We start from the raw sequence: 13,736 nt of genomic DNA on the forward strand, positions 1-13,736 counted from the left end.
ATTAGTGGACTGTGGTAAGTTACTTATATATAATGTAATAATTAGAGCAACCACTAAAAAAATCTACACAAAAAATATACTCAAGAACTGTATAGATGAACCAAAATGGAATTCTTAAAAAAGGTTCAAGTAACACACAGCAAGGCAGGAAAAATGAAGAGGAACAAAAAAACAGAGAGAACAAACAGAAAACAAAAACAACAAAAAACATAGCAAACTTAGGTTTAACATATCCACAATTATGTGAACTATAAAAGGCCTAAGTAAACCAATTAGAAAATGAGATTGATGGGCACCTGGGTGGCTCAGTTGGCTAAGCATCTACTTTTGGCTGGGGTCATGATCTCGGGGTCCTGGGGTCAAGCCCCTGGGAGGAGCCCCATGCCAGGCTTCTTGCTCAGTGGGGAGTCTGTTTCTCCCTCTCCCTCTGCCCCCCCACTCATGCGTTTGCTCTCTCTCTCTCAAATAAATAAATAAAATATTTTAAAAAATAAAATAATAAAATAAAAAATGAGATTGACAGAGTGGTTAAAAAAACATGACCCCTGGGTGCCTGGGTGGCTCAGTTGGTTAAGCGACTGCCTTCGGCTCAGGTCATGATCCTGGAGTCCCGGGATCAAGTCCCATATCGGGCTCCTTGCTCAGCAGGGGGTCTGCATCTCCCTCTGACCCTCCCCCCTCTCATGTGCTCTCTCTCTCTCATTCTCTCTCTCAAATAAATAAATAAAATCTTTTTAAATAAATAAATAAATAAATAAAACATGACCCAAACATGCTGTCTACAAGATATCCACTTCAAACATAATGATATAGGTAGGTTGAAAATAAAAGGATGTAAAAAGATACATCATACAAAAAGAGTGAAAAAATCAGGTAGACTTTAGAACAAAGAACATTACCAGAGACAGAGGAAGACATTACATAATGATGAAAGGGTCAATTCCACAAGAAGACAGAGCAAACCTAAATATGTAAGCACCAAAACACAGCTGCAAAATACATTAAGCTAAAACTAATAGAAATGAAAAGACAAACAAATCCACAATTATACTTAGAAACTTCAACATCCCTTTTTCAACAATTGCTAGAACTACTAGAAAATCATCAAGGATATAGAAGAACTGAACAATACCATCAACCAGCATTTGCAAGACATTCCACCCACCAATAGCAGAACATACATTCTTTTTGAGAGCCCATGGAACATCCACCAAGACAGACTATCTCCTGGGCCATAAGATAAACCTGAACAAATTTTTAAAAACCACAATGATACAGAGTGTGTTCTCTGACCACAGTGAAATCAAACTAGGAATCAATAACAGAAAACAATGGGGAAATCTCCAAACATTCAGAAATTAAACAACTCACATATAAATATATCATGAGTCAAAGAAGTCTTTCTAGATGTAAAAAAAAAAAAAAAGCATTTGACTAAATTCAACATCCATTCATGATAAAAGCTCTAGAAATCTAGAAATACAAGATAACTTCATTAACCTAGTAAAGAACATTAACAAAAAACTAGAACTAATATAATAATTAAGCTTGAAAGACTGAATGATTTCAGAAACAAGGCAAAGGTGCCTGCTCCCACCACTGTTATTAAACATAGCACTGGACATTCTAAACAGCTCAATAATGCAAGAAAAATGAAATAAAAGAAATAAAGATTGGAAAAGACAAAATAATATTCTCTCTATTTACAGATGACATGATTATTAGAAACCCTCAAGGAATCCAAACACACAATAAAATATTAATACTATACACAATAAAACTATTAATACTACACACAAGAAATTGAATTGATCTAAAGGGAATTATGTTGAGTGAAAAAGCCATTCTCAAAATGTTACGTACTGTATGATTCCATTTATATAATATTCTAAATGATAAAATTATAGAGATGGAGAACAGATTAGTAGTTGCCAAGATTTAGAGACATGGGAAGAGAGATGTGACTATAAGGGGGTAGCAGGGATCTTTGTGGTTACAGAACAGTTCTAGGTCTTTATTATGATGGTAGATACATGAATCTATGCATATGTTAAAATTGCACAGAATTTTGGGACAACTGCATATCTACCTGCAAACAAATATAGTTGAAACCCTCTTATGCCATATATAAAAATCAATTTAGGGGTGCCTGCTGGCTCAGTTGGTAGAGGATGCAACTCTTGATCTTGGGGTTGTGAGTTCAAGACCCACACTGGGCATAGAGTTTACTTAAATAAAAACAAAACAAAAAAATTAAAATAGATGAAAGGCCTAAGTGTAATGGATAAAATTTTAAAACTCTTAGAAGAAAACAAGCATAAATTTTCATGACCTTGGATTAGGCAGTGGCATCTTAGATGTGATACCAAAAGCACAAGCAACAATAGGAAAAACAGATAAATTGGACTACATCAAATTAAAAAATTTGTGCTACAAAGGATACCATTAAGAAAATAAAAATGTTATTACCCAGCCATAATAAAGAATGAAATCTTGCCATTTGCAACAACATGGATGGAGCTAGAGGGTACTATGCTAAGCGAAATAAGTCCGTTCACAGAAAGACAAATATCATGTGATTTCACTCATATGTGGAATTTAAGAAACAAAACAAATGAGTAAAGGCAAAAAAGAGAGAGAGGCAAACCAAGAAACAGACTCTTAACTATAGAGAACATACTGATGGTTACCAGAGAGGAGGTGGGTGGAAGGATGGATGAAATAGGTGATGGGGATTAAGGAGTACACTTTCGGTGGTGAGTACTGGGTGATGTATGGAAGTGCTGGGTCGTCACTATGTTGTACACCTGAAACTAGTACTAATGTTATGGAACCTGGACTGGATCGCCTGATGGAAGAACCAAGTGGCACTCAGAGATCTTGGAGGATAGGAGATTTAACGCTGGCGGGCTCAGAAGAGAGTAGTCTTCAAAGGTCTGAGCCCCAAGCACAAAGGGGGCAATTTATACACTTCTACTTCTGCATACTTGGCACTTTTGGCACCTGCGTGAACCGGGGCAGGGAGAAGAACCCGGATTGGTGCGCGCGGGACGCAGAACAGGGAGAAGAACCTGGAAGAGCCCCAGGGCAAGGACTGGGACTCTCTTGATGGCTTGGTCAGCCATCTTAGGACACAGATTTTCCTTATCATTCCCCCCTTTGATGCCCCTTTAAACACCTAGTTTAGAGGGCATCATTCTGTTTGACTCTGAGGGTTGACTGCAAGGCTTGGGGCGAACACGGACTTAATCATAAACTTAACAGCACACCAGGTAGCAGAAGACCAGGACTGACTGGCGCCAGGAAAACCATGCGCTCAGGAGTAGATAGCAGACGGCCAGTAAAAGTGGGATCTATGACCTTAGGTAGAAGCCTCTGGGGGAAAGTCCAGTCAGGAGGGGCAACAGTGTAGAGTCCGACTCCCAAGATGAGGGAAATCATGCTGATGAGAGCCAGGGACCACGGTCAGCAGGTGTCCATCAGTCGGTGGGGTCTCATGTTCGTGAAATCTGGCTGGACTCTCCACTGGTGTGGCTCCTTGCCCGAATAATGAGCTTTCTTCTTTCTTCCAATCTTTGACCCAAACTGAGTCCCCTGTCTGGAAGGAGTGTACCTGAGACCCTAAGGAGATTGGGGCCCTCTCAAAGGTGTACTTTTGTAATTTATTTAGGGTGGCCCCCAGGGCGTGAAGCTGCTCCTTTATCCCTTTATCTCCAACTTGATGCAAGTTTCCTGGAAGGCTTCCCAAGCACGGGGGAGGCCATCCATATATTAATTCAAATGGGGAGAAACCTGATGTCCCAGGTGTGCAGCGAGCATGCAGGAGACCTAGGGGTAGCAGATCCGGCCATGGAAGTTAATCTCCTGACAAAACTTTGCTAAGGTTCCCTTGAGGGTGTGATTCATTTGCTCTACTGTTCAGAGACCCTGTCTCCTCTTGCCTTGGGTTCAATCAGAGGCTAGTGTGTCCAGTGGACTCAAAGGTTATCTGAGCTTGGAGATAATGTCTCGGCCCAGGAGAGGGATGGAGCAATCAGGCAGATAAAGGAATTCATGTTGGACCTTGTGGCCCCTGAGTTCACACCGGCGAGCCTGGCAAAAGGGCTATTGTATCGCCTGCGTCCCGGTGGCCTCAAGGTTGGTCGCAGTCCTTTTGCTGAAAAGGGCCACTGGGGAGGTGACAACAGAGTGCTCAGCCCCAGTATCAACTATAAAAGTCACTGGTTGGCCCACCACCTTCATTCTGACCGTGGGCTCATGGGGGCCAAGGAGGAAAGAGCCCGGTCCCCCTCAGTCTGAGTCCATTCCCACAAGGCCTATTGGGTCCTCCTCTTGGGGTTCTTCCTTGTAGTGGCTGGGCATTCGTTTTTTTCCAATGCCCTTTCTCTTTACAGTAGGCATATTGATCCCTTGCCAAGGGGGTTCTGGGCTTCCCCCCTTTCAGTGGTTGGGGTCTCCCCGTCTGTGTTGTCCTTTTCTTTCAGGGAGGCGGTGAGGAGGCTGATTTTCTTTTTCATCTTTTTGTTGGCTTCCCATTCGGCTGCGACCTCCCTGTTCACGTAGACCTTATTGGCAATCTCTATTAGTTGGGTGATGTTCATCCCGGCAAAACCCTCTAGCTTCTGAAGTTTTTTTCTGATGTCTGGGGCGGCCTGAGCCACGAAGGAGGTGTTTACTATCTGTTGGCTTTCCTGTGCCTCAGGGTCAAATGGAGTGTATATCCTCTAGGCTTCACATAGTCTTTCGTAGTAGTCCCCAGGGGACTCCCCTGGTTGTTGAGTGACTGAGGATACCTTAGTCATGTTCATGGGCTTCTTAGCTCCTACCCAGATTTCCCAGAGGAGGGCCTCCTGGTACCGGCAGATGTGGGCCTGTCCCTCAGTTGTGGTGAAGTCCCATGCTGGGTCCTCTTCAGGTGCAGCTATATTAGCCCAGGCAGCAGGGTTGATGACTCCTGCTGGTGCATGCTTTTGCAGGTACTCCTGTGCACCTTTCATTATTCTCCTCCTTTCCTCTGTGTTAAACAGGGTGTGGAGTAACTGTTGGCAGTCTTCCCAGGTTGGTCGATGTGTCTGGAAGAGGGATTCTATAAGGTCTACCATGGCCTGTGGTTCCAGTTGCATGAACGGCTGGGTTGGACCGTCCCATCTTCATCGCGCCTCTCGGGTTCCCGCGTCTCTCCTACCAGCATTTGGAGGGTGCTTGCGCCCGGCCTGGGGTGCAGCCTGGCTGCTGGTCCTGGAGAAAGTGGATCCTTTGGGCCTGAGGGCGCCAGTGAAACCGATGGTGGTGGAGTGTCTGGAGCTGAAGGACCAGGTGTAGATGGTCTTGGGGGTATGTACGGTGGGGGCAGGTTCAGTTCATCCTCAGGATCTCCGACTAGGATTTGTGGAGACTGGGGCTTTTGCTGATTTTCTTTAGGTTGCTTGGATGAGGTGATTAAGACCCTGGCCTGTCCCTGCCTATTGCAAGCAAATCGCACCCAGGTGGGAAGGGTCTGAGCAATTCCTAGCCAGGAGTCAATGTACGGAAATTGGTCAGGGTGTCCTGGTTCTCCTGTTACGACTCGCCATACTCGATGAATCGTTGGGGCATCCAATGTCCCTTCTGAAGGCCACCCAACATCAAAGGTGGGCCATTCCAATTCACATAGGGTTCTCAACTTGCCGGGGTTCATCCTGACTCCATAGTCTCCCGAAAACCCCTTTCCCTGAACCTTGGGGCCGGTAGGTGGTGTGGAGTCTCCAGGTGATGTTGAGAGATTTGGTCAAGACCTGTACAATGTCTGCCACAAATGTGGGTCCATGGTCACTATGGATTGTTAATGGCAGGCTGAACCAGGGCACGATCTCCCACAAGAGGACTTTAGTTACTTCCCGGCTTTGTTCCGTCCTGGTCGGGAAGGCTTCGACCCACCCAGAGTATGTGCATACTATTACTAGGAGATATTTGAACCCCCTGCTGGGCTGCACATCTGTGAAGTTTACCTCTAGATCTTTAAAGGGGTCTGCTTCCATCCTCTGGACAGGTGGCGGGGACCGTGGTGCAGACCGAGCATTATTTTTCGTTCACTCATTGCTCGGCACAGTGCTGGCAGCTGACTAATGTAGTAGTGCTTCATGAGAAGGGCCTCTAGTGCAGTTTTTCCCAGATGAGTGAGTCAGTGGTATTCCTTGACTAGATGCCCTCCAGTTGCTGTTGGAACAAAGATGCGCCTGTCTGGCATCATCCACCATCCCTTTTCAGTCAGGGTGGCTCCCTCAGCCACGGCCCAGTCCTTTTCCTTTTTAGTGTAACTGGGCAGAGGGACTTATTCTGGGGGTATTAGGGCCATGGTGAGGGAAGGGGCTCTGTCTATGTCCTCACTGGCTGTGGTCTTGGCTGCCTTATCTGTCAGACGATTTCCCCGCGCTATGGGGCCGTCTCCTTTCTGGTGTCCCTTACAGTGCAGGATTGCTACTTCCTTTGGAAGCCAGATGGCTTCGAGGAGCCTCAGTATCTCCTCCTTGTTCTTGATAGCTTTTTCTGCTGCGGTTAGGAGGCCCCTTTCCTTGTAGATGGCTCCATGTATATGTACAGTAGCAAAGGCATACCGAGAGTCAGTATAGATGTTGACTCACTTGCCTTCACCAAGGGTGAGGGCTTGGACTAATGCATACAATTCAGCCCATTGAGCTGACCATCCAGCTGGTAATGCCTTAACTTCTAGGACTTCAGTGGTTGTGGTTACTGTATAACCCACTTTCCAGGCACCCTCTTGTAGGTAACTGCTGCCATTGCTGAACAGCGTGAGCTCTGGATTCTTTATGGCTTGATCTCGCAGATCTGGACGCCTTGCGTAAACTTCATCAGTCACCTCGGAGCAGTCATGGTCTGGTTCCCCCTCTTCCATGGGGAAAAAGGTTGCTGGATTTAATGTCCTTACTGTTTCGAGGGTGACCTGCGGGTTTTCGCAGAGGAGCCCTTGGTATTGTGCTAGCCGAGACTTGGAAAGGAACTTGCGTTCATGAGGGACACAACTGCATGAGGGACCTTGACGTTAAGTTCTTGCCCCAGGGTAAGTTTGTCTGCCTCCTTGATGAGTAAGACTGTGGTTGCCAGCGCCCTGAGACACAGTGGCCATCCCGCTGCCACGGGGTCCAGCTTCTTTGACAGGTAAGCAACTGGCCGTTGCCAGGGCCCAACGGTCTGGGTGAGTAGCCTGAGCGCTATTTTTTCCTTTTCAGTCCAGACAAGGGGTTCTTGATCTGGTCCCCCTAAGAGATCATAAAGGGGTCTTGCTATTGCCAAAAACCCAGGGATCCAGATGCAGCAGAATCCTGCAGCCCCCAGGAATTCTCCTAGGCCCCTTTTTGTCTGGGGCTGTGGCAGGGAGATGATGACCCTTTTCCTCTCTGGCCCTAGTTCTCTTTTCCCTTGGGTGAGGAGAAAACCAAGGTATCAGACCTGTTGTTGGCAGATTTGTGCCTTCTTCCATGAGGCTCGGTATTCCGAGTCTGACAGTTTTTTTTCTGAGCCACTTAGGTGCCCCCGGGGGTTGCTTTTTAAACACACAGATTCTGGGATATTCCCCCCATCCCACCCATTTTGATTCAGTGAGTTTGCATAGGCAGGGTAGTATTATACCCTGTGCTCATCACAACACGTGCCCTCCATAATACACATCACCTGGCTACCCCTTCCCCAAATAGTTGTTTTAACAAGGTCCTCCCAGGTGACTCTTATAAAGGAGGTTTGGAAACAATGTCTAAGCCTTGCTGTTCGGAGTGCAGCCAGTGGACCAGCAGGATCTGTATTGCCTGGGGTAGCTTGTTTAAATTGCCAGTGTCAGCCCTACCCCAGACAGACAACCAGAATCTGCCTTTGAACAGTGTAGTAGCTTGGCTTTTGATCTGACCTCTTCTCTGTTTTCATTTTAGTAGGGTTCCTCCCCCGACTTCCTTGCCCCAGTCCTCTCCAGAAGAGCCAGTGTCCCCTACCTCTCCCTACCTGAGACCTGTCCCATCCCTGGGGGATGCTTGCCCCAACCTCCCGCCACCCAGAGACGACAGGGAAAGGTGCTCTGTGAAGCTAAAGAACCTAAACAGCTGGACATCTTGCCTTGTTAGAGAACGCTGACTTGACTCCCAGGTCCTCCGACCTCCACAATTTCCAGATCCCCAGGCCTGTCTCATGATCTCAATTTTAGTTGCTCCGCTTTGTCTCCATCAAGTGTTCTGAAGCATTTCACATACGACTGGGCTTAGGCAATTTGGCCAGACCTTCTTGAAATTTTTGATCATGGTCTCTAGAACCGTAGGTTTACTCTGCCCTGACCCCATGGTGATGTCCCGGGTGCAGTGGCGCAGAGACAGACAAAGGGGGAGGTGCCTCCTGAGATGAGGAGACCAATCAGATACCTGTCTGGCCATGTCCGGAAGGAGCTTAGGTGAGGCTTAACCGTAGCAGTCTCAGCGTTGTGACTTACAATCGGAAACTATTCCGATGCCGCCATAGACTGTATGCCATTCACCACGGAATCACAGATGGGCCCACTCAGACTCTGTAGGCTTCTGGGGACCTTAAGGGTGCCTACCCGTGGAGTCACAGAATCAGTCTGCTTGAGCAAGCTAGGTTGGACTGCACATTCACTCACACATTCAGACTCCAGAAGTTATTACATTCCTTCCCTGGGAATCCCTACCTGTGAGACCTCTAAGACGTCTCTGGGAGGTGATCAGGCTCCCCTTCCACCCCAGTAGGGGGTGGGCCTGTCTGGGTCCTGGGGCCTCAGGCCTTACCGGAATCTGACGTTGGGACCAGGTCCTCACCTGCCAAGTCTCCTCGAGTCCAGCGGGAACAGCGGAGCATGGCCAGCCCGAGGTGACTGGGGTGGGAGACTGCCGAAAATTAGGCAGGGTGCCCCTTCTCCATTATGATGCCTCGTTCCATCACCACCCCGCCATTGTCCCCAAAGCGGTGGCAACAATGCACTAGTGTGGCTGGGTTTCCCAGTCAGGGAACCAAATGTTACAGAACCTGGACTGGATTGGCCAACGGAAGAACCAAGGAGCACCCGGAGATCTTGGAGGGTAGGAGGTTTACTGAACGCCGGTGGGCTCAGAGGAGGGTGGTCTCCAAAGGTCTGAGCCCCGAGCACAAACAAAGGGGGCAATTTATACACTTCTACTTCTGCATACTTTGCACTTTTGGTGCATGTGCAAAGTGGGGCAGGGAGAAGAACCCGGATTGGTGTGTGCGGGAAGCAGAGAAGGGAGAAGAACCCTGAAGAGCCCTGGGGCAGGGGCTGGGACTCTCGCTGGCTCGGTCGGCAGTCTTAGGACACAGATTTTCCTTATCACTACACTTTATGTTAACTAACTGGAATTTAAATAAAGACTTAAAAAAAGAAAGTGAAAATGCAACCCACATGATAGGAGGAAATTTTGCAAATTATATATCTAATAAAGGACTTGAGGGCGCCTGGGTGGCTCAGTTGGTTAAGCAACTGCCTTCGGCTCAGGTCATGATCCTGGAGTCCCGGGATCAAGTCCCGCATCGGGCTCCCTGCTCAGTGAGGAGCCTGCTTCTCCCTCTGACCCTCCCCCCTCTCATGTACTCTCTCTCATTCTCGCTCTCTCAAATAAATAAATAAATCTTTAAAAAAATAATAATAATAAAGGACTTGAATCCGGAATACATAAATAACTCTTACAATTCAATAATCCGGAATACATAAATAACTCTTACAATTCAATAATAAAGAGACAAATAGCCAATTTTCTTTAATGGACAAAAGATATAAATAGATACCCTCCAAAGAAGATACCCAAATGGCCAATATGAAAAGATGCCCAACATCATTAGACATCAAGGAAATGCAAATCAAAACCACAATGAGATACCTTTTCACACCCACTAGGATGGCTATAATAGGAAGGACATAAAAAAGGGTTGGCAAGGATGTGGCAAAATCAGAACCTTTATCCACTGATGGTGGGATTGTAAAGTGGCGTAGCTGCTTTAAAAAACAATCTGGCAGTTCCTCAAAAAGTTGAGCATGGAGTTACCATAAGACCCAGTTATCCGACGTGGATGGAACTGGAGGGTATTATGTTGAGTGAAATAAGTCAAACAGAGAAAGACATGTATCATATGATCTCACTGATATGAGGAATTCTTAATTGCAGGAAACAAACTGAGGGTTGCTGGAGTGGGGGGGGGGATGGGGTGACTGGGTGATAGACACTGGGGAGGGTATGTGCTCTGGTAAGCACTGTGAATTGTGCAAGACTGTTGAATCTCAGATCTCTACCTCTGAAACAAATAATGCAATATATGTTAAGAAAAAAAAAAAAAGAAGAAGAAGAAGGTAGCGGGAGGGGAAGAATGAAGCAGGGGAAATCGGAGGGGTAGACGAACCATGAGAGACAATGGATTCTGAAAAACAAGCAGGGTTCTAGAGGGGAGGGGCGTGGGAGGATGGGTTAGCCTGGTGGTGGGTATTGAGGAGGGCACATTCTGCATGGAGCACTGGGTGTTATGCACAAACAATGAATCATGGAACACTTCATCTAAAACTAATGATGTAATGTATGGGGATTAACATAAGAATAAAAAAAAAAGACCCAGTTATCATATGATCCATACTTAGGTATATGATCAAGAGAAATAAAAAGATATGTCCCCCACACAAATTTGTACATAAATGTCCATCACAGCATTATTCCTAATATCCAAAAAATAAAAACAATCCGAATGTCCATCAATTGATGAAAGGATAAACAAAATGCGGTATATCCAGTAAACTGGAGTATTATTTAGCAATAAAAAATGAAGTACTGATACATGCTACAACATGAATGAATCTTCAAAATATTATGCTAAGTGAAAGAAGCCTATCACAAAAGATTATGTATTGTAGGATTCCACTTATATGAAATGTCTGGAATAGGCAATCAATAGAGACAAAAAGTAAAGTAGTGGTTACCAAAGGCTGGGGGTGGGAAGAAAAGGCATGTGACTTTCATCCAAGAATACCCTACCCAGCAAAGTTGTTATTCAGAATTGAAGGGGAGATTTCCAGCCAACAAGAGCTAAAGGAGTTCATCACCACTAGACCAGTCTTACAAGAAATGTTAAAGGGATTTCTTTAAGCTGAAACAAAAGGGTGCTCATTAGTAATAGGAAAACATATGAAAGTACAAATCTCACTGGTAAAGGTAAATACATAGTGAAATTTAGGATAATCAAATGTTGTTAAAGTGATGGGTTAATCACTTGTAAAGCTAATATGAAGGTTAAAAGACAAAAGTAGTAAAAATAACTACAGTAATTTGTTAATGGATACACATGATAAGAAGATGTAAATTGTGACATCAAAAACATATTGAGAATGTGTTCAAATTTAAGTTGTTATCAACTTAAAACAGACTTATGAATATAAGTTGTTTTATGTAAACTTCATTGTAACCACAAAGTGAACCTATAGACAATATACAAAAGATAAAGAGAAAGAAATCTAAGCATACCACTACAGAGAAACATCAAATCACAAAGGAATAGAACAAGAGAAGAAAGAAACAGAGGAACTACAAATCAACCAGAAAACAATTAACAAAATGGCAATAATTTCTTTAAATGTAAATAGACAAAATGCTCAAAAGACATAAGCTGAATGGGAAAAAAAGTCTGTATGTTTCCTACAAGAGACTCACCTCAGATGTGAGGACACACAGAGACTGAAAGTGAAGGGGTAGAAAAGGATGTCCCATGCAAATGGAAACCAAAAGGAGGCTGGGGTAGCTATACTCATATCACACAATATAGACTTTGAGACAAAGCCTGTAGTAGGAGACAAAAAGGTCATTACATAATGATAAAGGCATTTGTAAATCATTTATGCATCCAACATAAGAACATCTAAATATATAAAGCAAATATTAACAGACCTGAAGTGAGAAATAGATAGCAATACAATAATAGTAGAAGACTTTAATATCTCAATTTCACCAATGGATAGATCATCTGGACACATGAGACCAGATGGACTCAATAGACATACAGAACATTCCATCCAAAAGCAACAGAATACACATTCTTTTTAAGTGTACACGGAACATTCTCCAGGATGTATCATATGTTAGGCTACAAAACAAGTCTTAACAAATTTAAGAAAATTGAAATCATATCAAGCGTCTTTTCCAAACACAATGGTATAAAACTAGAAATCAATTACCAGAAAAAAATGGGAAAATTCACAAATAGGTGGAGATTAAATATCATGCTACTGAACAACAAATAGGTCAAAGGAGAAATCAAAAGATACCTTGAGACAAGTAAAAATGGAAATACAACACGCCAGAACTTATAGGATGCAGCAAAATGTTCTAAAATTGATTGCAGCAATGGATGCACAACTCTTTGAACATAATAACCACTGAATTGAAGATTTTAAATGGGAGAATTGTTTGGTTTGTGCATTGTCTCAATAAAGCTGTTATTGCAAAAAATGCACAGACTATACACATACAAATGAGTGCATGTAAAACTAGTAAAACCTGAATACAGTTTGTATGTTTTATCAATGTCAGTTTCATGGTTCTAATATTGTACTATAGTTACATAAGGTATTACCATTAATAATAGGGAACACCAGGTGAAAAGTACATAGGACTTCCTTGTACTATTTTTACAACTTTCTGTAAAACTATAATTATTTCAAAATAAAAAGTTAAAAAGGCAAAAACAAAAAATCCTGATGATGGATGCTTATTCTAGCTCTATTCATAATTGTCAAAAGTTGGAAATAGGGGCGCCTGGGTGGCTCAGGAGGTTAAGCGACTGCCTTCGGCTCAGGTCTTGATCCTGGAGTCCCGGGATCGAGTCCCACATTGGGCTCCCTGTTGGGTGGGAAGCCTGCTTCTCCCTCTGCCCCCCCCATCCTCTCTCTCTCTCTCCATCTCTCTCTCTCTCAAATAAATAAATAAAATCTTAAAAAAAAAGTTGGAAATAATTCAAACATCCTTCAAAGGATCAAATAAATACACTGTAATACATCTATACAATGAAATATTACTCAGCAGTAAAAAGAAACCAACTATTTATACACACAAAAACTTGGATGAATTTCAAAGCCATTAGGCTGAAGTTAAAAAACTAGTTTCAAACTGTGATTCAATTTATATAACATTCTCAAAATGACAAAATTGTAATGATAGTGAATAGATTATTGGTTGCCAGAAGTTAAGAGTGTGTAGGGGGAAGGGTTGAGAGAGAGGCATAACTATCAAGAAATAGCAAGAGGGAATTTTTTGGGGTGATGCAATTGTTTTATATATAGATTACGGTGGTGGATACATGTGTTAAAATTCATGGATATATGTGTTTTTTTAAGTCTATCTTATTTTTTTTATTTTTTTTTAAAGATTTTATTTATTTATTTGACAGAGAGAGACACAGCGAGAGAGGGAACACAAGCAGGGGGAGTGGGAGAGGGAGAAGCAGGCTCCCCGCAGAGCTGGGAGCCCAATGTGGGACTCGATCCCAGGACCCTGGGATCATGACCGGAGCCGAAGGCAATCGCTCAACCGACTGAGCCACCCAGGCGCCCTAAGTCTATTTTAAAATATGGTAATTTTGTAAAAAGAAAACAAATGCTAAAAGAAAGGAATGAAGAGTAAACCTGTAGATTAAACGAGATGTTAAAATATCAAGTTTTCTAAAATGGGCAATACTACAGTGTGTAAGGGAATGAC

This window comes from Mirounga angustirostris, unplaced genomic scaffold, assembly GCF_029215605.1.
Source record: "Mirounga angustirostris isolate CCGP_5_RB_7025 unplaced genomic scaffold, mMirAng1.0.hap1 SCAF_11, whole genome shotgun sequence".
Lineage (NCBI taxonomy): Eukaryota > Metazoa > Chordata > Mammalia > Carnivora > Phocidae > Mirounga > Mirounga angustirostris.